This window comes from Protopterus annectens, chromosome 4.part0 (genome assembly GCF_019279795.1).
Source record: "Protopterus annectens isolate FY-2018-M chromosome 4.part0, PAN1.0, whole genome shotgun sequence".
NCBI lineage: Eukaryota > Metazoa > Chordata > Ceratodontiformes > Protopteridae > Protopterus > Protopterus annectens.
The window spans coordinates 654,314,425-654,339,907 of record NC_056733.1 but is presented as its reverse complement, the minus strand read 5'-3'; the positions used below and the strand labels follow the sequence as shown (position 1 = coordinate 654,339,907).

The 25,483-nt window shown below is 40.3% G+C and overlaps 1 protein-coding gene across 1 annotated transcript in view; it reads left to right on the top strand.

The window, feature by feature from the left end:
* Positions 1-25,483, top strand: part of MAPKAPK5 (MAPK activated protein kinase 5) — a 1,432,063-nt gene that overhangs the window by 652,434 nt on the left and 754,146 nt on the right. The gene's annotated exons all lie outside the window — the stretch shown is intronic.

The window sequence follows — 25,483 nt, the reverse complement described above, 5'->3', positions numbered from 1 at the left end:
AGTGACTGAAAATGGAGTGATAATCCAGGTGTTCAGGCACCGGGGCGCCTTTCTGCTTGAGAGAGGACGTGTGGATATGGCTGCCAGAATACAGATTAGGAACCAGTTAGTGAATAGTATCAATGCAGTAGGAGGTCGCACCAGGACTTATTATCAGGTGTGTCATCGGGCCACTGATATGATTTCATCAGCCCGGAGGAGACCAACTGCAGTTGCTTGAGAACATTTGGCTATGGGGGGAGGGGCTGCTACCAAGCCCCCACTGACACCAAATGTGCTTGATGTCAATGCTGATGTGTCTGGGAGAACAACTGTGTCCTGGGATCATCTTCCAGGTAAGGTTACATATATGGCAAGTTCAGTTCTAGATTTGCTTGTATAGTAAAATATTTAATTTGAATAATACTTCGGGGGGGGGGGGGTCCTGTACCTATTGATAAGTTAATATACTTATGTGACACAGTTGTTCATTACACATGGGCTATGGGTGGACGTGTCAGCCAAGTTTCAGTTACAACTATTTTTACAGGACATATAGGCAATTGTGTATTCACTGTTCCCCTGTTATTCCATTTGTGATGTTTAATTGGTGTCTTTTCCTTGCTTCATTTCTTCCAGGTCCATTCTCCCTACAAAGTGTGGAATCATCAAAAAAATGTTTTTTTTTTTTTGCTTATTGATGACTGTTTGTCAGACATATGCATTTATCTGTATGTATGGGATGGATGTAATGAGTGTCTGTATTGCAGTTCCATCTGTGATAGTGGGGCCACTGTTTGTTATCATATACATTGTTTTAATATTTAGTGTAGTTTTAATGTTACTGCGTTTGTTGCTTGTTATCACAGGTGATCCTGACAGTAGAAGTGTAGGACTAGTACCACCTGATGTCACAGTATCAGCAGACTCTGATGATAATGGTGGCCAAAAAGAGGCACAGTCAGGGGGTGCAGAGGTTGAATTTGACACTGAAGTTGACATTCAGCCATCCCTTGGATTTCTTTCACACACAGTATGCCTATGCATATACCTATTCCACTGAGCCCTTGGATATTGGACAGATGGAGGGTGAGACACTTGATCAGGGTAGTTTGGTTACTGCAGCTTCAGTGCCAGTTAACTCTGGCCTCAGCCAAAGTGTGAGTGAGCTGTCATGCAGGAGGGTTGTTAAGGGTGCTCGGAGGGACAGCATCCATTTGGATGTAGGTCAGCATCATCATCTGCTGTTAGCCAACATGGCTGTGCCTGCTCACGCTCCTGTACTGGCAGTACTTCCATCAGTGGTTGACATGTCCACATCCAGATGTGGTTGACCACAGGGTCATGGTCCAGTCCTCGGTGTACTTGTGAGGAGAACTCGTCCAGCAAACATCAGTCATGTTCGAGTAGTACCAGCACATCTGATCATGGGCACAGATGTGCTAGTGCAACTCCTGGCAGAGTCAGTTCTTGCAGTTAGCGATGACGATGATGAACTACTACCTCTACAATGCACACCTCACCCCTGTTTGACATGCCAGGATGTAGAACTAGCACAGATCTTGGCTGTATTCTTACAGACACTTACACACGTTTTACCTCAAGTGCCCATACACACACACACACACACACACACACACACACACACACACACAGACACACACACACACACACACACACACACACACACACACACACACACACACACACACACACACACACACACACACACACACACACACACACACACACACACACACACAGACACACACACACACACACACACTAACCCCAGGTACATGAGCCATTCATGAGGATTGCAGCTCATTCTGTCTCACTGGACATTTGATATTTATCTAAATTTCTACCTGCCTGTTTTTCTTACTCACACACACACACACACACACACACACACACACTCACTATCTTTTGCATCAGCCTTGGCATCCTCACCCCCCCCCCCCCCCACACACACACACACACATCAAAATAACACTCTGTGCAAATGGTAACTGTGCCATCTCCTTGTTTAATCTTTTGGATTTAGGGATACATATGTGTTTTTTCTGATGCACAGTGTACATAGCTGACTGAGTGCCTAGTAGATGTGTATGTGATACTAATTTGAAAATTGTACAGCTTTCAATCATTTTTATATTATGTGTATCTTTGATGCACGAGACCTATTAGTTTACAACGAGCATACATCTATCGACATAAGTTAGTTCTGTCACATATTGATGTAATTTCTGTAAAACTCACAAACCTTCTACTTAGGTACATTAGCAAGCAACAGTATGCAAGGATCTGCCATTCATTGTGTTCATACCCATTTATTTTCCTGTTCCAAGTTCATCACTTACCTTGATAGTCCTGCAGTTACAAACTGCTTTAATTCAGGGCTGACTCTGTGTGATGCTAGCAGTACACATCCATTACATGGTTAAGTAAAGGTTGTGAACATTGCCTGGCATCAGGTTTGCTATATGTATGTGCACAGGATGAAAGTTGTACCCCTTAGGTGGTCAGCATATGTGCTATCCATTGCCTGTTGGGCAGGACGAGGGCATATTGTGCACGCCTATGTCTACCTACACCCACATTGGCTGGTGGTTCCCCTTCTGAGTTCTCATTAGGGTGTGGCTGTGGTGATCTAGCCAGTGGTGGTGAGATGTGTGCCCCTTCCCCTTGGTGTTCCTGTTGAAGATGTTATCTCAGGATAATATTGTGAAGGATAGCACAGACAGTGAAAATTTCAGCACAAGTGCTGGGATCATACTGCAGAGCCTCCCTGATGTATCTAGGCACCAGAACCATGACTTCAGCAGTCCAAACACAGACACTCTATGATATTTCTTGTTTGAGAGTGTGCCTCATTATAGCTTTCTTCTGTGGGTGTTTGTGCATTTCTGATGGGCATCATTAGCCATGGTTCAAGTGCATCCTCCAATAAATGACCTTGTGGGATATCACCCCTGGAAAACCTCTACTAGAACTGAGAGATGTGCCAGATATGGAAGTAATGGTAACTGCCTGGGTTGCCAGCACACACATTCAGAATGATTCTCTTAGTGTTACACACAACCTGGCAGTTAATGAAGTGGAAGCTCTTTCAGTTTATGTACACCCTTTCCTGTTCTCTGGGTGGTACTTTGATCTCAGTAAGTTTTCGGTCTGTGACATCCAAGGGAAGTGTGCTATGGGTTAGAAACCCTGCATCATTGTAGCTATGTCCTCAGGGATAGGGGAAGATGTATGCAGTCACTGGCATGCTGTAAAATATCTTTCAGGAATTGATGTAGGATCCTGGGTGCTAATGCCTGTGGCACCCCCAGCATGTGCCTTGTTCATCTCTGGAAGGTTCTTTTAGCTAATATTCTAATTGCTACATATAATTTAATCTCCACAGGTATTGGTTCCCCTCAATTGGCACTTGCTGTCAGTTGAGGACAACAGAGGTTGCAGAGTTCCTGTAGTGTATCTCTTATTCATCCTATAGCGCTCTACTATTTCCACCTCATACAGACCATGGAAAGTTACACTGGGTCTAAACACCCTTCTCCTTCTAGGACCGAGGTCTGTAAGCAGCAGTAGCATAGAGTGCAGCCTGTTACACATATACATGCAGAAGAGCAGCAGCAGCCCCTAACATTCTTTCTGTGTAGTGTAGTTTCCGTGGCTGTATTCCATTAGGTTTTGGAATTTGGGGCCAAAGCCTACATTGAGTGGACACAATTGCTTTATACTTTGTTGAATAGCTCCTCCATTTCGGATTGGTTGATAAGCATACAGTTCAGCTGCTTATGCTGTAATTAGCATGCCACAATATTTACCATGTTTGTGTGGCTCTACATGCTGTTTAGAACTGCTTACTAAATACAAATTGGCAAACTACCATGTGCATGTTGCGGTAAGATGCTCACACTGTTTGTGAGCCGTGTAAGCTTTATTGAATCTAGCCCAATATTTGGGATCTTTCTCAACAGAACATTGCATGGCATTCATAACACTAACAAGCCCTAGAGAAAAATCTATCCAGCAATGAGTACTGTGACAGGGAGAACTCCAGGTACACTCAACCAGTGCAAATGAATGAAATCTGCAGAATTCAGTTGGTTCAATCAGAAACTCTTGTGATACAGGCAGTGCAGTCCAAGTAGATTATAAAAGGGTCTGGACAGTGTAATTTCTGGTTGTTCACTTATATAATAAAGTTTGGTGTATAAAAAAAATATATATATATATATATATATATATATATATATATATATATATATATAGGTTCATAGGTAGGTACTAGGCTGTTGGCCCTAGGGCCTATAGAAGCCTAACCAAAAATGTACCCTGGCTTTCGCCACCCAAGAAAATTATTTTCCTGTGCACTTGAGCAGAGCCACAGAAGTGATCCCCGGGGTGAATTTCCTACCTCCCATCCAATCATCAAGATTTTTCTTGAAGAGTGCTAAAGAGGAGCTCTGTTTGACATAGATAGGTAGTCTGTTCCAGAGTATGGGAAGTCTCTAGGACAGGAATCTATCCCTCCAGCATGTTCTGTTTATTGTGGTGACAAGGTTTAGGTCCCTAGAGCGTGTAGCTCGGAGGGACTGGGATTTCTTTAAGTGGAGCATGTCCAACAGCTCTGGGTTTGACATAGCTTTGTATGTTAGGCAGAGATCGCCTCTGAGTAGGTGATATGCGACGGAGTAAAGCTGGAGTTTTTTGAGACGGTTTGCGTAGAGCATCTGTTTGAGGCCAGTAATCCTCTTTGTGAGGTATTTCTGTGGCCTTTCCAGTTGTTGTAGATGTCTTGTGAGGTACATACCAAAAGGGGCGTTGTACTCTATAATGGGTCTAATGAGTGATGAGTAGAGGGGAACAATGACCTCTTTTTTTCTGGATGAGAAGCCTTTTGTGATGAGGTGAGCCATGTAGAAGGATTTCCTGACCACTGTGGCAATGTGATTATCAAAGGAGAGACTACACTCCACCTGTGTCCCAAGGTCTCTCATCACATTTTCGGCGTTAAGTAGACTACCCAGATATGTGGTTGTTCATGGGTACAGAGTTTTTACCAAAGGAGATGATCTATATATATATATATATATATATATATATATATATATATATATAGGGATCTACTTCACTTCACCCAAAACTCATTAGTGGCAGTGTATATGCCCTTTTCCCCACTGTAGTGCAATCCTGGAGTTAGTATATATAGTTTGGGGTGTGTGGGGGGCACAGCCCCCCTACATTGAGGGGTGTGGGGGGGGGTTTGCTCCCCCACCTAGTTTGATTAAAAACTACTTACCCTCTTAACAGAAACTGGACAGTATAATACCAAGCTACACCCCCCCGAACTGTATATACTAACTCCAGGATCGCACCACAGCGGGGAAAAGGGCATATACACTGCCACTACTATTTTCAGTGAAATGAGTTTTCGGCAATTTGGTCTCGGTGAAATGAACTAATGAAATTCGGCGAAATCAGTTTTCGGCGAAGTGAATTAGATCCATGTGTGTGTTTGCGTATATATTTTCAGTACTACCTTCCTAAGCATCCTAAATAACCATGCCCCCATAAGTCTTACTAGAAACAAAGCACAGCCCTCCCCATGGCTACAGAAAACCACTAGGTCAGAAATTAAAAACCGAGATAAAGTCTGGAAACAATGGCGCAAAACCAAAACCTGCTCAGCTAGACAGAAATTCGTAGAACTCCGCAATAGAGTCAAAAAGCTAATAAAGGAAGACAAAATCCAATACTACCAGTCTGCCCTCAACTCCTCCCAATACAACCCCAAACAATTCTGGACCTCCATAAACTCCATCCTCCACCCAGGTAAAATCAATACCCCTACACCTAACATTCCTCACTCCTCAGAAAATATTGCTACCTCATTCAACACACACTTCACACAAACCATACTATCACTAGGTAGACAACACAATCCCCCTTCCCTACACCCCACACCTTCACCCAGTAATTTCCCCACACTCTTCTCATTTTCTCCCATTCCTACCTCCAACATAAGAAAACTCTTAACTAAACTTAAACCCACAAAATAGCAGCAGACAACCTCCCAAGTGAATTCCTACAGATGGCAGCTGATGCCCTAGCCTACCCAGTATCCATCTTGATTAACCGATCTGTGTCAGAATGCTACGTCCCTACACTATGGAAAATATCACACATCATTCCCCTTCACAAAGGCGGCCCCTCCACAGATCTAACCAACTACCTCCCCATAGCGATTCTATCTCCACTCTCCAAAATACTAGAGAGATGCATTCACTCTCAAATCTCAGACTACCTCCTTACTAACAACCTCCTTTTTAATTCTCAACATGGTTTCCGACCAAACCATAGCACCACCACTGCCTTACTCTCTTTTACTAACACTATCCTTCACCATAAAAAACAATGGTCATTTCTCCTCTGCTACTTTCCTAGACCTATCTCAAGCATTTGACATTGTCCCGCACAAACAACTCCTCTGTGTACTCAATAACCTGTCCTTTTCTCAATCGGTCACCAACTGGTTTCAAAGTTTCCTGTCTGACCGCCAGCAATCTGTTGTATGGCAAAATGACACATCTCCCCAACTACCTGTCTCTATTGGTGTTCCCCAAGGATCCATCCTTGTACCCCTACTGTTCTCTATTTTCACCAATAATCTAGCCTCTGCCACCAAACATGGCACACTCATACAATATGCAGATGACTCAAACCATCATCTGCTCCGCCCAGTCCCTACCCGAACTGCAAAAGGTCACACAGCATGCCTTTTCCTCTGTTGAAACTTGGCTATCCGATGCCCAGTTAATACTCAACCCAAACAAAACTAAACTCCTCATCTTTGACCCCACCAAACATACTCAAAACAACTCTTACTTTAACATCACAGCAAAAGACAGCACCACTATCCACCCAACAGATCACTCCAAATTGCTAGGAGTTGAAATAGACAACAATCTCAAATTTGACATTCACATATCCATGACCATAAACAAAGTCCACCAAAAACTAGGAGCCTTATACAGAAATAAGCAACTCCTCACCAAAGCAGTTAGGATTTCAGTTGCAAATTCACACCTTATCTCCACCCTACTTTATGCCTCTCCAATATATACCAAACGAAGGCAATGCGATCTAAATAAACTCGAAACCTGCTACAACAAAATTGCCAAATTCGCCACTGGGGCATCCTACCACAGTCACCACTGTCTCTCACTAAACTAGGCTGGCTAGAACTCCCTCACCTCCTTCAATGGTATCAGCTCACACTCGCCCACAAACTGGTTAACCATCCTCTAAAGGTCCCATCCCTCCAATATCTAATCCAAACCTATTTCACCACCAGACCACTACAGTCCAGCAACAAAAATCAATTGCAGGTTACTAGAGCCAATAACACTGCTGGAGAAGCACTATTCTCCAGCGCTATAGCCAAATTATGGAACACCCCCCCCCCCCACAATAACCTCTCTACCATCATGCACCCACTTCAAAGCATTACTTAAAGCGCACCTAAAAACATGCTGGCTATGCCCTTGTAACTCTCCCCTCTAACGTCTCCCACTCCATCTACCCTCTATTTCTCTTCCACCCCACAAACTACCTTTGATGCAGCAAGCTCTGGTACTTCCATGCCTATCTGCTTATTATATGGCAGTAACTTCTTATTGTAACAATTATTAATATCTGCTTTGACTTCATGGATAGAACAGATGCTAGTTATCTACTGAGTGTAATATGTTCTTCATCTGTAACTATGTTTCTAATGTTTTAATTGCTAGGATTCTTAATCTGTAAATATGTCTGTAATATTTTAATTTGAGGAGCTTTTCTCCCCGGGCCTCTGCTGAAAATGGACCTGCGTCCAGTCGGACATTCCCTTTCAACAAATGTAAATAAATAAATTATATATATATATATATATATATATATATATATATATATATATATATATATATATGTATATATATATATATATATATATATATATGTGTGTGTGTGTGTATGTATAGATGTATGTTTGTATGTGTGTGTGTATATGTATATATATATATATATATATATATATATATATATATCATTTGATTGCAAGTTCATCATCTACACCCAGTTTGCACCGTACTTAGATTCATGCTCTGTTATGCAATTGCCTTTAGTTTTATTCTTGTCATAATAAATAAGTCTGTCAGAACTCAAAATTTTGACCTGTATTTTCTGCTTTAATATATATGTTGAATTAATTGCTTCCATCATTTTTCTTAATGTTTGGCATATATTTTATGTTGTGTTTGACTTCCTTTGTTTTCCCTACATTGAAACAAATGCACCTACATGTAGTTTGTGCATCACACATGTAGTCTGGTAATTGGTATGGCATTGACTTGTAAGAATGTTACCACTTTGTGAAAGTGTGTGCAAATTTGATTGATCAGTAATATATTTAACAGCATTTTGTTTGTTTGGCAGCTCAGATTTGCATAGCCGTAGTATAATTGTTTCTGTGCAGAACAGAAAGGAAGGTAAGTAATCATGCTAGAGAATATACATTTCACATTAGGGAAAACAAGATAAGTAAAGCTGTAAACATATGGAACTAGTGAAAGTGGAAAAAGCAAGTTTAAGGTTTAGTTTTTGCTTTAAAATTTTACTAAAGTTAAAGGAAGTTAGAGACTGAGTTGCTATCTATTAGATTTAAATGACAGAATTGTTTACATGGTGCTTAATGGATTTTTGTTTAAATAATAACATTTTTGTTGAGCCTTGATTGGAAAGGAAACTCTTAACAAAATAAGTTCTTAATAGGCGCATTGTTAGACTGCCATCACATGCATGTGTTAGCATTCCTCTTTAGACACACGCACACACACTACGTGTTCAAGTCAGATTAGTGGGTATCATTTCACCCAGCACTCTGCAGATATCTAGATTCATACAGGCACATGCTAATCAGAGCAAGCCCTGAAATGTTATGGGGTGTCAGCTATCTTCTTTTATTTAATGGATGTATTGCATACATTTTTTTGAAGTCCCAAAGAAGGACAACAAGGTCTGGAGACCTATTTTAGCTATGTCAAATTCAAAAAGTTTAGTTTTAATGCTTCAGTGTGTTCTGCTGTACTTTCTCAGAGTGATTAGGTACAAATTCTAGACTGAATGATGCTTATTGTCATGTTATTTTATTTGTCCTGATAGGAGATTCCTCATATTCCAAGCAGGTGCACACTTCCAGTGTGCAGTTTTACTGTATAGTGTACAAAGTGTAAAGCACTCTGGTGGAATGGGTTCACATTTTTCTTCGCCTGGATGACTGCTTAATTTAGGTTTAGTCGAGCCAAATCTTAATAGTTTGAATGTGAAAATTTTATTTTTGGAGTCACTGGGGTTCTCAGTCAGTAAAAAAATGTCACATTACAACCAATGAGAAGACTTTTGTGGAATTGCTCCTTGACATTATTTTGCAGATGTTCCACACTCAGCATAGGATGCAAGATGTGGTCTCCACCTTCCAGTGAAGTGCATTTCCGACCAGCCTTTCATCAGAGTTATTCTTACCAGTACTTTGTTATATGTCCGCTGCAACATCACGATGGTTCAGAATACCAGACTGTATATTCAGAAATCTCAGCACTGTATGAGAAGTGTTTAGGATGAAACACTAAAGCTTACATTGAAGACTCTTTTTGATGAGTCTTGTGATTGGGTTCACCCTCTTCTCCAGTCAACATCTGGCATAATTTTTCTGGTATTTCTCATGTTGAGGGATGGCTGAACACCTGTGATTACATATGCCATGACAGCATACATCAAGTACATGAACATACCTGTCCCTTGTGCCTGCAAGATCTTTTTTTTTCCTATCATACATTTTAGAGCTCGATGTTAATTCCTGCAGTTGTCCTTTTTCTTTGCAAAATGTAATAATTGCTGAAACTTTTCCAGATTTTGGAGGTCCTAGTTTTGACAAAAAACGCTTTTGTGATGTCCTGTGTGAATGCAGGAATTTCTTCACATTAGACCGCGGCAGTAGACTTTGTCTTGGGAGTCAGTGGACTAGTCTTTTGGAGGAGCTGTATTCCAGTAGGACTGACTACACTGTGAAGACATGAATGGTTCACTCTGATGTTTTGGTGGTTGCTTCGTACATATCTACTTCTTCTTTAGAGCCAGAAAAGAACTTCCTCATTTCACTTGTTAGTGTTCTTCTTTAACTTGATGCTTCCCTTTGGTTTGTTAAGGGAAAGTACATGACTTAGCACTTCAAATTTCACCATTAGTGAAGTCTGATCTAAAGAGATTCAATAGTTTTGTAATTATTTTTAAACACCTTTATTGAATTATCACTTGTGACATAGGCAAACTTGCATTTATATAAAAGTAATCAAGACCGTATTAACAAGTTTACATTTACATTGTACATCATATATATTGTTATGTATGATTTAAGTGCAGCTACATTATAAAATTGTTCAATTCCTGCCTTTTCTTAAACCCCATTCCTCCTCCAAAACATTTTTCTGCATGTATTGTCCCCACAATTTCCATTTTTTCATAGTTTATTCCTACTCATTTCTAAAGATTCCCCTTCCTGTTCTTTTATCTCTGTTACAGTATTCACAGTTTCAACTATAGTTGGTTTAGATTTTGATTTCCATTTTCTAGAAACTGCTTTTTGGCAACCACCAGAATTAAACTTAACAAGGCCTTATTGTGTGTAGGCAATTCAGATCCTGTATCCCAGCTAAAAAAAAAAGTAATTTCCATAGTTCCATTCGTTTGCTTGCCCAGTATTCCTGACAGAGTACTCTGTAGGCAATTTGTAAAGACTGAAAACTGATTATACCCCCAAAAGATATGCTCCCAGTTACCTCTTTCTTTCCCATCACAACTGCAATGCTTGCCATCTATGTGTGGAAAAATTCTTTGGAGTCTGCTTGGGAGTATAAAAATGCTTGTGCAAACACTTGCAAGCAAAAATCCTAAATCTTCTAGATTTTGTTGCATGTTTAGGAGCTAAACATATGTCCTCATATTGTGTCTTGTGAAATACATATCTGATCTCTCTTCTCAATCCTTTCTAACCTCTTCTGATTGATTCCTATAGCTACCGTGCAGTATTTTATATGCCCTACTAATTTCTCATTATTAACAGCAGCTTCCAAATTCACTTAAAAACTCAACTAGTGGAGGATTTTGTGACGCCCCATTCCCTGGCCCAGCAATCAAGGAGCCGCAATCCTCACCACTAACACCATAGAAGGCATCTCATATATGAGGAAAGGGTAACAAATACACACAGTAAAGTGCAATTTCCCTTAAGAGCACACAAAGATCACAGTCAGTCTGGGGCTGGTCACTCCCTTGCTCTCCAGATCCCCAATAAGACTCTCCCCACTGGCACAGCTATAGGATCCAGATCTCAGCCTAGCTGGGCAAGCTAAAATCTCCAGCACCCTCTCTGTCTAACCAGTGCTTCATGTCCCTGTCCAAGTAGCTGACACACACACTTTGAGATAAGTTTATACATCCACACAGACACTCCTGGGGAAGGCTGGCACAGGTTCTCCAGCTGTGCCCCCTTTTCCAGACTATACGGAGTACTACTTGCCACCACCCAGCTAATATTTATCAGCTACCCAAAAGCCCCTAAAAGGGTGCAATATTATTATCGAGTTGGTAAGTGTGACTAATCAGTCAAAACTTATTTGGAGTGACTTGAACAGTAAACTCTATAAATATACAATGTACTCTAGAGCTTAAATTATCTCTACACAAACCAGCCACAGTTAAAATGTTTTAAAATATTTAATAATAAATAATTAAAACCACAAGGCAATACTTTCTACTACACAGTCAGTGCTAGTCAAGAGTACAAAGATCACACAGAAATACTTAAAATAAATCAGTAGTACAGTTCTGACATCACAGAAAAACACTTAGTCTAATCTTTCTAGTTCTAGCTAACACTAAAAGAAAACACAAGTCTAAGATAACTTGCATGTGGGCAAGAGGCAGTGCTATGAGTTGGATGATCAAGACAAAAAATGCTTAATGCCTTCCAATTCTCTCTGTTTAAATTGAAACTGCAGTTCTGATAAACATTACATCATTTCTTTTACACTTTCCTGGTGTTCCCAGGCTACACATTAACTGCATTTACATTTTTAACATCTCCCTTTTATTATCTTGCAGCTGGTCAGGAAACAGAGCAATAAAAATGCATTTGCATGTTTAAGTCTAGCAATTTAACTCTTGGTTAAAATAATAGAAAGAATTTCTTCATCTGGACATTTTGGCACCTCTGTCTACTTCAAAGGGTCACCACATGCTTTACTTTGGTCAGTAGCATGCACTGTTGTCACATTTATTTCCCGTTCCACATGTAACAATATTTCTTTACATTTAAGACAACAAGCCTATAGTTAACATTCATATTTACAAATGACAGAATTATCTGAAAAATTATATCTGGCTAGGCTGGCAGCCTTCACATTCCACCCCCCCCCCCTTGGAGAACTCAAGCTAGAATTTCAAGTGACCCTTGAGAAATGCCACTTGAGAGGGTTAGGTCTATCTGAGTGTACCTCACCCCATTCCCTGTCTTGAGAGTCCATCTGCATTGGCATTGCTAACCTCACTGTGGTGCTGCACTGACATATGCTTGCAACCGCAGGCTCCATCTTAGCAACTTGGCATTTTGCTGGCTGGCTCAGTTTAACCATGTTAGGGGGTTGTGATCTGTCATGACAGTGAATTGTCTTCCGTACCGATAAGGGTGAAGTTTCTGCAATGCCCACACTATGGCTAGACATTCCGTTTCTACAGCTGCATAGCATTCCTCCCTGGGTTGGAGCCTACGACTGAGATAAACCACTGGGTGCTCTTCCCCCTCTGAAGAAATCTGGCTAAGTACAGCCCCCAACCCGTGGTTTGAAGCATCCACCTGCACAACAAATTCTTTGCTGTAATCTGGACTGGCTAACACAGGCGGTCCTCCCAAAGCTTTTTTAAGTTTCTGGAATGCCTACTCACATGCTGGGGTCCACACTACCTTATCTGGCCTGTTCTTCCTTGTCAGGTATTTGAGGGGAGCAGCTATGGTATTATAGCTGGGGATGAACTTTCTGTAGTACCCTGCTGTCCCTAAAAATGGCCTCACCTGCTTTTTAATAACAGGTGCAGGCCATGCCTGAATGGCGTCCACTTTGGCAGGTTCTGGCCTTTTCTTACCACTTACCACTGTATGTCCTAGGTAGGAGACCTCCGCCATACCCACCTGACATTTGCTCAGCTTAATGGTCAACCCTGCCCTCTGTAGTCTGCCCAGCACCTCCCTGACATGCTGAAGGTGCTCTGGCCAGGAATGGCTGTAGATGGCAATATCATGTAGGTAAGCAAGGGCAAACCCTCCTGCACCTGCTAGGATACGATGTACCAGCCTCTGGAAAGTCGCTGGGGCATTCTTCATTCCAAAGGGAATCTTTGTGAACTCATACAAGCCAAAAGGAGTAACAAAGGCTGACTTCTCTCTAGCACTGGGAGTCAAGGGCACCTGCCAGTAACCCTTGGTAAGATCAGTGGTTGTAAGATACTTAGCCCCACCATGCTGCTCTAGGGCCTCATCTGTCCTAGGCATGGGGTAAGCATCTGATTCTGTGTGACTATTTAATTTCCTGTAGTCCACAAAGAACCTGGTGCTGCCATCCTTCTTTGGCACCAGCACCACTGGGGAGGCCCAGGGACTGTTGGACTCTTGAATCACCCCTAGTTCCAGCATCCCCTGTACCTCCTCCCTCAGAGTCTGTCTGACTCTCTCAGGCACTCTATAAGGGGCCTGCATAATAGGCCTTTGGGGTCCTGTATCCACCTGGTGCTGCACTAGGTGGCTGCACCCTGGTTTCCCAGTGAGCATGTCCCCATATTCCTGCAACACTGCTTGTATTTCTCGAACCTGGGTAGGAGATAGCTGCTGGGACATTGCTACCTTTTCCACCGAGGTGTCAGCCCGGGCCTCACTGAGGAGATCAGTCCCCAGATCTCACTCAGACTCCTCCTACAATCCACTGCAAATGCTCAGCACAAGGGCCTCCCTATCATGGTAAGATTTTGTCATGTTAACATGGTACAATTTGTGCCCCTGCTGTCTGCCTAGCAGTTTAACCATGTAGTTAACATCTGTAAGGAGTGCAGAACAGGACGCAGCTCGTGCGGATACGGAAGGACCCAAGTGCAGGAACAGCAGTCAATCACTGAGAAAGCACTGAAGCAGCAACAACGTAGGCAGCAGTTGTAGTACACAATTTCTTTATTACGACCACCATAGGATAAAACAAATAGTCCACAGAATAAAAGACAGTTAAGCGCTTTCGATTGGTACAACCAATCTTCCTCAGAACTAATACCTTAGGAATCATTACATCTTTTATACACAACTGTTGTAACACTTATCAAAAGAGCGCCAAATCTCTTAAAGCCACAGCATCCTATAATAAAAATAATCATAAAAAATCCTACACTTTTGAAAAATCCTACACATATGGAAATGGAATTACTTCCGCACAACTATAGTATACATTATTAGTCTAACATACAAATACTGAACATATTGCAAGACTCATGTAACAATAATTGCACAGAAAAATTTTTTTACTATAGGAAACAAAAACCTATCTTAGTTTGTACATAAAAAATAAAATGAAATGAAATAATAAATAATCTAATAAAGAGTACACTCCCAATAATTCACTAATATATAATAATAATCATATGGTTGGACAATACACAAATAATTCATCTAAATATAATGAATATACTATGCTAATAACTTCTAAAACCTTATAAAAAATTCTAATTAAAAACTGTAATTAAAAACTATTCACTATATCTCACCTAGATTACCGGTGATATATTATTCAACAAGGAAAGGTTTGATGCTAATATGGTCATTGAGACCTGGACATCTAGTTGCGTCAGTTTTTATTTGCCATATACTTTCCTTGAGGGCTAATTCATTTTTCCAATTGCCTTCCAGCCGATAAATTTGATCAATAACAGCAAATGTAAACACATGGTTATCCCCTTTTTTAGACACATGCCTGTATAGCGCATTAGTAGTATCATGTTTGCTAATCTTATAGTAATGTTCATATATTCGTTTTTTAATACATCTCTCAGTTTTTCCAATGTAATAAGCCCTACATGCTGTACAGCAAGCAAGATAAACCACTCTTTTACTATTGCAATTTCCTCTTTTGCATTTGATCACAGTTTTATTCATGTCAGCTAAGACAACTTTATCTGCTTCATTTATGTAACGACACTGGCGGCAGTTACCACATTTAGTACTCCCTCGAGCGTACTTATCTTTCCCTAACTTCAAACCATCTGAACGTTCCAGGAGTCTTTTGATATTGGGTGCCACCTTGTATACAATCTTGGGTTTATTGCCTAACTTAATATCTAAGCCATTAGAGTTAATGACATCCCAGTGTCTATACAAAATTTCCTTAATAAAATTTACATATGGGTTATAAATAAGCACACAAACTCTCTGAAAATTATCAGTCATTTCGTTAGCCCTAATATTATTTAAGCCGTTAATGTCACCAAGTAACGGTTTGTATTTGTTACACCATTCAGTAATAACAAAATGAGAAATTTTCTTAATCATTCTCATCGGATATCCCCTCTTATGGAACATATTGCACAGTAAATCCAAATCTTCCTTCATAACAACCTCTGTAGAGGACATTCGTGCTGTTCTGATGCATTGTCCCTTAATAATGTTTCTAAACATATAAGGCGGGTGGTTGCTGTTGTAGGCTATAAAATCATTGGAGTATGTGGGCTTTCTAAAAATTCTGGAAGCAAATCCTTCATCTGTGTGCCATATAAACGTATCTAAATAGGCAATCTCCTTAGTACTGTAATTGTAAGTGAATTTAAGAAATTCAGTAGTACCGTTAAGGAATTCAACAAACTCATGAATCTCATCCTCAGACCCCTTCCATAATATAAATAGATCATCCAGAAATCGGGCATAATATTCCACCTTCTCATAGTATTTGCTCTTAAACAAAAATTCGGTTTCCCATTCTAACATGACCATGTTTGCAAATATGGGGGCACAAGAAGCCCCCATGGCCACCCCGATCCTTTGTCTGAAGAGCTCACCCTGGAACGTAATATAGTTGTGTTCCAACACCAGGGACATGAGTTCAGTGAGTAAACAGATCTTATCCCAGGTGAACCCAGAATATTTTCTAAGACTGTTAGAAAAAAATTCTAACCCATCTTCCTTAGGTATACTGGTAAATAGATCTACCACATCAATGGTAATAAATATATACTCCCTGTTCCATTTGTCGGGTGTAAGGTTTTGTAAAAAATGCCAAGAATCTTTCATGATATGAGGCACCACTTTATATATATGTTTCAACCAGGTGTCAATCAGGACTCCTATATTATAAGTTTTGGATTTAGGTCCTGACACTATAGGTCTATACGGCGGGTCAATGATGGATTTATGAATTTTAGGTATGCCAATAATTTTGGCCACTACAGGATAGTCATTTCTTATGAACTTATAAATATCATCACTTATCCTGTTGTCTATCATATATTCTTCAATGATTAAATCGATCCTTTTATAACCTATATTAATTTGATTGTGGGATGTAACTTCATAGTTTCCAGAATCATAGAGCCAATTGTGCATTTTAGAATTGTAGTCAGTCGTGTAACAAACCACAATACCGCCTCCTTTATCCGGCTTCATTATACGTAGGTCTTTATTACATATTAAACTATTCAAACATGTTCTTTCCTTCCGTGTGAGATTATCAAGCCCTAAACTCTTTTTAATACTATTCTTTTTGTAATTGGAAAAAAACCAATATATGTCCTTACTCACTATCCGTTCGTAGCTAAGAACAGACTGGTTGTTAGGGGGTATAAAAGTGCTTCGTTTCTTAAGGATAGCATGGTCACTAACATTATCAACTGTACTATTATCAAAATGAAGAGCCAAGTTGAGCCTTCTGCAATACAATTTCACTTCCTTAATTGTATCTATAAGATTAAAATCAGAAGTAGGTATGAATTTCATTCCTTTACTGATCAAGCTTACAAACTCATTCTCAATTGAGATATCAGTATAGTTATAAACATAGAATCCATTATGTTCAGTCATGATCTGGTGAGAATCCATTGTATTATCAACCTTATCTAGTGAAGATAAGTGTTCTAGATATTTATGAACCACATCATTAGACAGAACACAAAGTTGTTCACTGTGTTTCTTAATACTGTTAATAATAGAATGAATATAGCATTCAATGGCCCCTTGTCTATACTCAGATAGCTCATTCTGTACACATTGTCTGTTGGTTAATTCCATCTGTTGTTGTGGTTCCTTAGTTTGGGTGCTGGATAGTATCTCCCCCCCCCCGAAAATTCTCATCACCTTTAACACTTCTTGGTCTATCATTAATACTATAGACTCTTTCTCTACCTTCATTCCTCCTATCAGAAGGCCAAATGTATGCTCTATTAATATCATAACTTTCTTTGTCCCTCATTAATTTTCTATTCTTTCTATCAAAAATCACTTTCGTCTTGTCTTGTGTGTCTCTAAACTGTTTATTATACAAGTCCTTCCAATTGCTGAACTCAGAATGTCTGATAATGGTGTCATTCATACATTCAACTTCATGAGTCAAATAACTAAGTTTTTCATCATTGAATTTAATGAGCATTTGAATGTAGGCAAAGCCAAATTTATCAAATAATTCATTAAATTCCCTTTTAACTTCCTTACTGTGATGGATACCCAAAGGGAGCTTAAAGAATCTAATACCCTTAGGAACTATCCTAGTATCAAGACATTTAGAAAGATATGCTAAATCCATTTTAGTGTTTTTATATGCAGCCAACTTTTTCCCAAAATCATATATCATGTCTTTAATGCTGTTGTGTTTAAAATCATGCATATTGAAATTTTCATTATTGTCCACATTCATATTAGATTCAAAAACATATTCATCAGATAAAAACTGGTCCATTAGGGCAATAGACGAGTTGGAGTTACAATTAATATTACATAAATTCTGCTTTTGTTTGTGCCCTTGCACATCCAGTCCTTTTCTAGAAACAGTCTCTTTTCGTAACACTGGGCTGTTAGCTTGAAAAAATACATTGCCAATATCATTATGTCCAGTCCGTCTTGTGTTGCCATATTTTTTAATTGTTCTTTTTTTTTTAGGCCTAGCACCAAATGCCTCGTGTTTACTTTTATTGAAACTGAAGTCAAAGGTACAGTCATTCCCTCCCGAATGGCATAAAAAATCATTCCTACCCAAATGAAAGTCACAATGTGTGGACATACATGCATTGTCCTGCATCCGAACTTCGGATGGTATGGGCATGTCAATCTGGTCAAGAACCACAGAGTCCTGTAACAAAACAGGAAAAGCACGCTCTGGGGTATCGTTAATATGAGGGTCAATAATAAGGTCTTGTACAATAATACAATCGCGTTCAGATGTTCGGTTGCCATCTAATCCCTCATTAATTTTAACCGAATCTTTCGGTTTAACAAATGTTCCACAAACCTTGCTGGTTCTATCACTGATAGCTGAACACACCACAGAATTAGAATTGCGTTGCTCACGCATATTAGTATTTACCTTGCGCTCAGCAGTTTGTTTGTGCTCCGTAAATAGTTCCATAACTAGGGCAGTTAGTTTGGATATATCGTTTTGTAGTGCCGAAACTTCGGCTCGCAATGCACACACTTCCATACCCGACAATGAAGCAGGCGAACCCTCCACACTTCCAGCCATGTCAACACTAGTAACAGAAAACTGATGCGAGATCAGCAGACAAACAGGTGTAAGGAGTGCAGAACAGGACGCAGCTCGTGCGGATACGGAAGGACCCAAGTGCAGGAACAGCAGTCAATCACTGAGAAAGCACTGAAGCAGCAACAACGTAGGCAGCAGTTGTAGTACACAATTTCTTTATTACGACCACCATAGGATAAAACAAATAGTCCACAGAATAAAAGACAGTTAAGCGCTTTCGATTGGTACAACCAATCTTCCTCAGAACTAATACCTTAGGAATCATTACATCTTTTATACACAACTGTTGTAACACTTATCAAAAGAGCGCCAAATCTCTTAAAGCCACAGCATCCTATAATAAAAATAATCATAAAAAATCCTACACTTTTGAAAAATCCTACACATATGGAAATGGAATTACTTCCGCACAACTATAGTATACATTATTAGTCTAACATACAATTACTGAACATATTGCAAGACTCATGTAACAATAATTGCACAGAAAAATTTTTTACTATAGGAAACAAAAACCTATCTTAGTTTGTACATAAAAAATGAAATGAATATAGTGAATAGTTTTTAATTACAGTTTTTAATTAGAATTTTTTATAAGGTTTTAGAAGTTATTAGCATAGTATATTCATTATATTTAGATGAATTATTTGTGTATTGTCCAACCATATGATTATTATTATATATTAGTGAATTATTGGGAGTGTACTCTTTATTAGATTATTTATTATTTCATTTCATTTTATTTTTTATGTACAAACTAAGATAGGTTTTTGTTTCCTATAGTAAAAAAATTTTCTGTGCAATTATTGTTACATGAGTCTTGCAATATGTTCAGTATTTGTATGTTAGACTAATAATGTATACTATAGTTGTGCGGAAGTAATTCCATTTCCATATGTGTAGGATTTTTCAAAAGTGTAGGATTTTTTATGATTATTTTTATTATAGGATGCTGTGGCTTTAAGAGATTTGGCGCTCTTTTGATAAGTGTTACAACAGTTGTGTATAAAAGATGTAATGATTCCTAAGGTATTAGTTCTGAGGAAGATTGGTTGTACCAATCGAAAGCGCTTAACTGTCTTTTATTCTGTGGACTATTTGTTTTATCCTATGGTGGTCGTAATAAAGAAATTGTGTACTACAACTGCTGCCTACGTTGTTGCTGCTTCAGTGCTTTCTCAGTGATTGACTGCTGTTCCTGCACTTGGGTCCTTCCGTATCCGCACGAGCTGCGTCCTGTTCTGCACTCCTTACACCTGTTTGTCTGCTGATCTCGCATCAGTTTTCTGTTACTAATGTAGTTAACATCACTTATCTTTCTTGCCACCTTGTAGGGTCCCTCCCAAGCTGCTTGCAGCTTGTTGTGTCTGACAGGAATGAAAACCATTACCTGCTGCCCCACTGCATACTCTGTAGCTCAAGCATTCCTGTCATACCACACCTTTTTCTGTTGGGCTTCTGCCAGGTTCTCCTAGGCCAAGCACATGAGTTCCCTGAGCCTTGTCCTGAGGTTTAGGACGTATGCCACAACAGACTCCTTGTGAGACCCTCACTCGCCTTCCCACTCATCTCGAATTAAATCTAGAGGTCCCCTCACCGTATGCCCATACAGCAACTTAAAGGGTGAAAAACCTGTGTATTCCTGGGGAACCTCTCTGTAAAGAAACAACAGATGGGGCAAATATTTGTCCCACTCCCTCTTAAACTGATCTGCAAATGCCCGTAGCATGAACTTGATTGTAGAGTTTAACCTCCCAACAAGACCATTAGGCTGGGGATGGTAGGGAGTGGTCTTCATGTGCTTCACCCCACAGGACTTCCACAGACAAGCCAGCAGGTCTGACATGAACTTGGCACCTCTGTCAGTCAGTATTTCTTTTGGGAAACCTACCCTGCTGAAAATCTCTAACAAAGCATTTGCCACCTTCTCTGCCTCAATGGAGGACAAAGCCACTGCCTCATGGTATTGTGTAGCATAATCCACTACCACTAGGATATACTTGTTCCCTGTGGAACATGGGGTACTCAGAGGACCCACAATATCCATAGCTACCCTCTGAAATGGCTCCTCAATCACAGGCAAAGGCATCAAAGGAGCTCTCCCCTTGTCTCCTGCCTTGCCTACCTTTTGGCACAGCTTACAGGTTTTGCAGTACCGTGTTACATCTCTGGAAATTCCAGGCCAATAGAAGTTCTGCATAGTACGCCTCTTTGTACGTTTTATGCCCATATCACCTGCAAAGGGAATGTCATGGGCTATGGCTAGAAGTGCCAGATGGTAGGCTCTAGGCACTACCAACTGCTGTACTCTCTCACCTTCTAGCCCTCCCTCAGGGGTCCATTCTCTGCATAGTAACCCTTTGTCCCATTATACAGATTCCCCCTTTCCTTGAGAATCAGGTGCCTCCTTAGCTACTTGCCTCAGGCCTTGCAATGTAGGGTCTGAGAGCTGAGCCTGTCTCAACTCTCTCCTTGTAACCATTCCAAGCTCCCTTTCCACAGGAAGTCTGGCATCCTCTGACATTGGTGCCTCACTGTCAGCCTGGGTGCTACTACTCACCTCTACCTTTGCAGTCACTCTGTCCAAGGGACCATCAGTACCAACAAGCAGATATGGCTCACATTCAGTTTCACTGCTACAGAGTAGCTCCCTCCCTGAAGTAACCACCTCACCAGTCCTGGCTGCAAGTATGCAGTCCGTCTGGGTGTCCCCCAGGCTACCAGACCCACATGCTTGTCTCCTGGCCTGACAGCGTGTAAATGTATAAGCATATGGTACTGCCTCATCCAAATCCTTCCCTCTCAGGACATCTGCAGGATGATAGTTTAGTATCCCTATTGTCTCAAGACAACCTACTATTGGCATTTTGTCTTTCCCACTTACTGGCTCTCTCTTCTTTGGTTCTCCGCCTTGCCTCTGTGGACACCTGTAAGTCACATGCCCCCACTGGTTGCATTCAAAACATTTAACTACTAGTTCCTGGATGTGTACATTGACTAGTGGCTTCCCCTGCTACTGGCAGATTAGTCTGTGCTGCCCACCATGAGTTCCTTTAGACCCGTGAGCAGTACTGGGGGTCCCCTTCCTGTGCAAGGTTGCCCTGCTTGCCAGGTATAGGTCTCCCTTCTTCCCCAACTCATCTGAAGTAGCACATTGTCTATCAGCTAACCAGATCCTCATGTCCTCAGGCAAAGTGCTAAGGGCTTGTTCCCTCAACAAATGTTCTGCCAGCCCTTCAAAAGTGGTGACCTGACATCCACTCACCCACCTATGGAAATAAGTGCTCAGTTAAGCAACATATTTACACCCACTTTCATCTGCCTTGCGTCTATGCTCACAAAACTTTTTCCTATATGTTTCAGGTGTTAGCTTAAACAATTCTAACAGACAATTTTTTACAGCAGTATAATCAAAACGTGCAACGTCAGACATTTTAGATAAAACAGTTACAGCTTTACCATGGGGTAAGGGTGTCAGGAACTTTACCCAGAGCCTTTGGTCAACTTCATACTGTTTACATACCCTCTCAAAGATATGAATGAAACTATCAAAATTATCCCTTTCTTTAAACTGCGGAAGAAATGTACTGACCTTTTGTGCTTCTGGGGTCTAGTTACTCCCTTCCCCATTACCTCCATGACTTTGGCGAAGAGTCAGCATCTCCTTCTCATGCTGCCTCTGTCTCTGTTGTTCCTCAGCTTGCAAACATAACAGTTTCTCATTCTCCTCAGCCTGCAAATATCGCAGTTTCTCATTTGCTTCTAATTCCACACGCCTCGCCTCCAACTCAAGTCTCATTAGCTCCAGCTGGATTTTTAAGTCCACTGCAGAAAGGTTGAGCTGTCCATTCTTCGAGGGAATTATATCTCCACTGCCAGTCTGATTGTCCTCCTTGTTGCTGTTTTCTGATGCAGCTGTAACCAAGGCTGCAATCAGGTCCACCTTAGTCAGGTTTCCATGCACCAGTCCCCTAGCCTGGCACATCTCCGCCAGCTTGCTCCTTGTCAGCTTTCCATACTCCTCCACTGACAGGCTGCCTGCTCACCCTGACTAACTGAGCTAGAAAAAGAAATAAAACAATTGTGATCTGAACTCTGAGTATTCACTGCGTGGCTGTTTTAGAGTACAAAACACCTTCAAAGCTCACTGTACATAAGATACAGGATTCATCCTACCCACACCACTACAAGCCAATTAGTATTTGCCAACTAATTAATGTGTGATGTGGGTATCCCACCGCTGCCAAACAATATGTGACACCCATGCCCTGGCTCAGCAATCAAGGAGCCTCAATCCTCACCACTAACACCAGATAGGGCAACTCATATATGAGGAAAGGATAACAAATACACACAGTAAAGTGCAATTTTCCTTAAGAGCACACAGAGGTCACAGTCAGTCCTGGGCTGGCCGCTCCCTTGCTCTTCAGATCCCCAATAAGACTCCCCACTGGCACAGCTATAAGGTCCAGATCTCAGCCTAGCTGGGCAAGCTAAAATCTCCAGCACCCTCTCTGTCCAACCAGTGCTTCGTGTCCCTGCCCAAGTAGCTGACACACACACTTTGAGATAAGTTTATACAACCACACAGACACTCTGGGGAAGGCAGGCACAGGTTCTCCAGCTGTGCTTATTTTTACAGATTATACGGTAGTAGCACTTGCCACCACCCAGCTAATATTCATCAGCTACCCAAAGGCCCTTAAAAGGGTGTCCAATTATTATTGTGCAGTATTATTATCCAATTGGTAAGTGTGACTAATCAGTCAAAGTTTATTTGGAGTGACTTGGACAGTAAACTCTATAAATATGAAATGTACTCTAGAGCTTAAATTATCTCTACACAAATCAGCCACAGTTAAAAAGTTTTAAAATATTTAATAATAATAAATTAAAACCACAAAACAATATATTTTCTACTGCACAGTCAGTGCTAGTCAAGAGTTCAGAGATCACACAGAAATACTTAAAATAAATCAGTAGTACAGTTCTGACATCACAGAAAAACAATTAGTCTAATCTTTCTATTTCAAGCGATCACTAAAAGAAAACACAAGTCTAAGATAACTTACATGTGAGCAAGAGGCAGTGCTGTCAGTTGGATGATCAAGACAAAAATGCTTAATGCCTTCTGATTCTCTCTGTTTAAATTGATACCGCAGTTCTGATAAACATTACATCATTTCTTTTACACTTTCCTGGTGTTCCCAGGCTACACATTAACTGCATTTGCATTCTTAACATCTCCCTTTTGTTATCTTGCAGCTGGTCAGGAAACAGAGCAATAAAAATACATTTGCATGTTTAAGTCTAGCAATTTAACTCTTGGTTAAAACAATAGAAATAATTTCATCATCTAGACTTTTCTGCATGACTGTCTACTTCAAAGGGTCACCACATGCTTTTCTTTGGTCAGTAGAGTGCACTGTTGTCACATTTATTTCCAGTTCCACATGTAACAGTATTTCTTTACATTTAAGACAACAAGCCTGTAGTTTACGTTCATATTTACAAATGACAGAATTATCTGCAAAATTCTATCTGGCTAGGCTGGCAGCCTTCACATTTCTCTACTAGTCTTCACAGTTTTCATTTAGGATTTCTCTATTCCTTTATCTTTGTCTACACTCTGATGTCAGTCGCTGATAGAGAAGGCAATCAGTAGCCTGCAATCCAAATGTCTTCTTGGCCTCCTCCCATTCTGTTACATTTCCCTCTCTAATTATTTGTTCCCAGTACCTTGGTTTATTTCCAACTGCTTCTAGTAAATTCCCACCTCCTGTTGTATATTCTCTGTACCCCTAACTGCAGTCATCCCTATCTGAAAAAATCATCTTTCTCCATTCTTGTGTTGGTTTAGTTCTTGGTGTACTGTGATACTTTTTGAATATAATATTCTGTTTGACTGCTATGTGCATTAGTGGTCTGCATTCAAAATCTCATTCTTTCCTTATTTTTGAATTTACCAATCTGCTGCATCATCATCCCATTCCAGTTTGAATGTAGCTTTCTGCTTGAGATATGTGTGAGAGCCTTAACTGTGTAACTAACTCTAAAATATCCCTTCAAATCAGGTAATCATAAACCTACTTGTTCTGTTGGGGGGATCAACTTATCCCATTTGTCTCTTGCCATCTTCCCCTCCCAAATAAAACACTTCAACTCTTTCATGGTTACTCTCCACTGTTTCTGGTTGATAAAAATGTTCCTGACCTAAGTTTTAAACTAAAGGGAGTAAAAACATTTTTTCCTTGTATCTTTCTTTCCATATGTATAGGCAAATGCTTCCAGGTTCTCATTTTTTTAACTGGGAGTGTCCGACAGAGCTCTTTTTCAGCGGAAGCCCAGGAAGAAAAGCTCCAAAAGTTCAAAATTACTATAGAGATATTCAATAAGTTACAAATGTCATGCATTAGTTGCCAAGTTATACAATACTATAAACAAAAGCATGATAACAATTAAAACGTAAGAAGCAAAAATGTAGTTTAAAAAAGGTTTGCTAATCTAAAGTTTAATAAGCAGATTATAGGAAAAGTTTTGGAAGTTACATAGAAGGAATGGTATGTAATAGTAAAGCAGGACTATGTTGGTTGGTTATGGTCAGGGAAGGTATGAACAGTGGC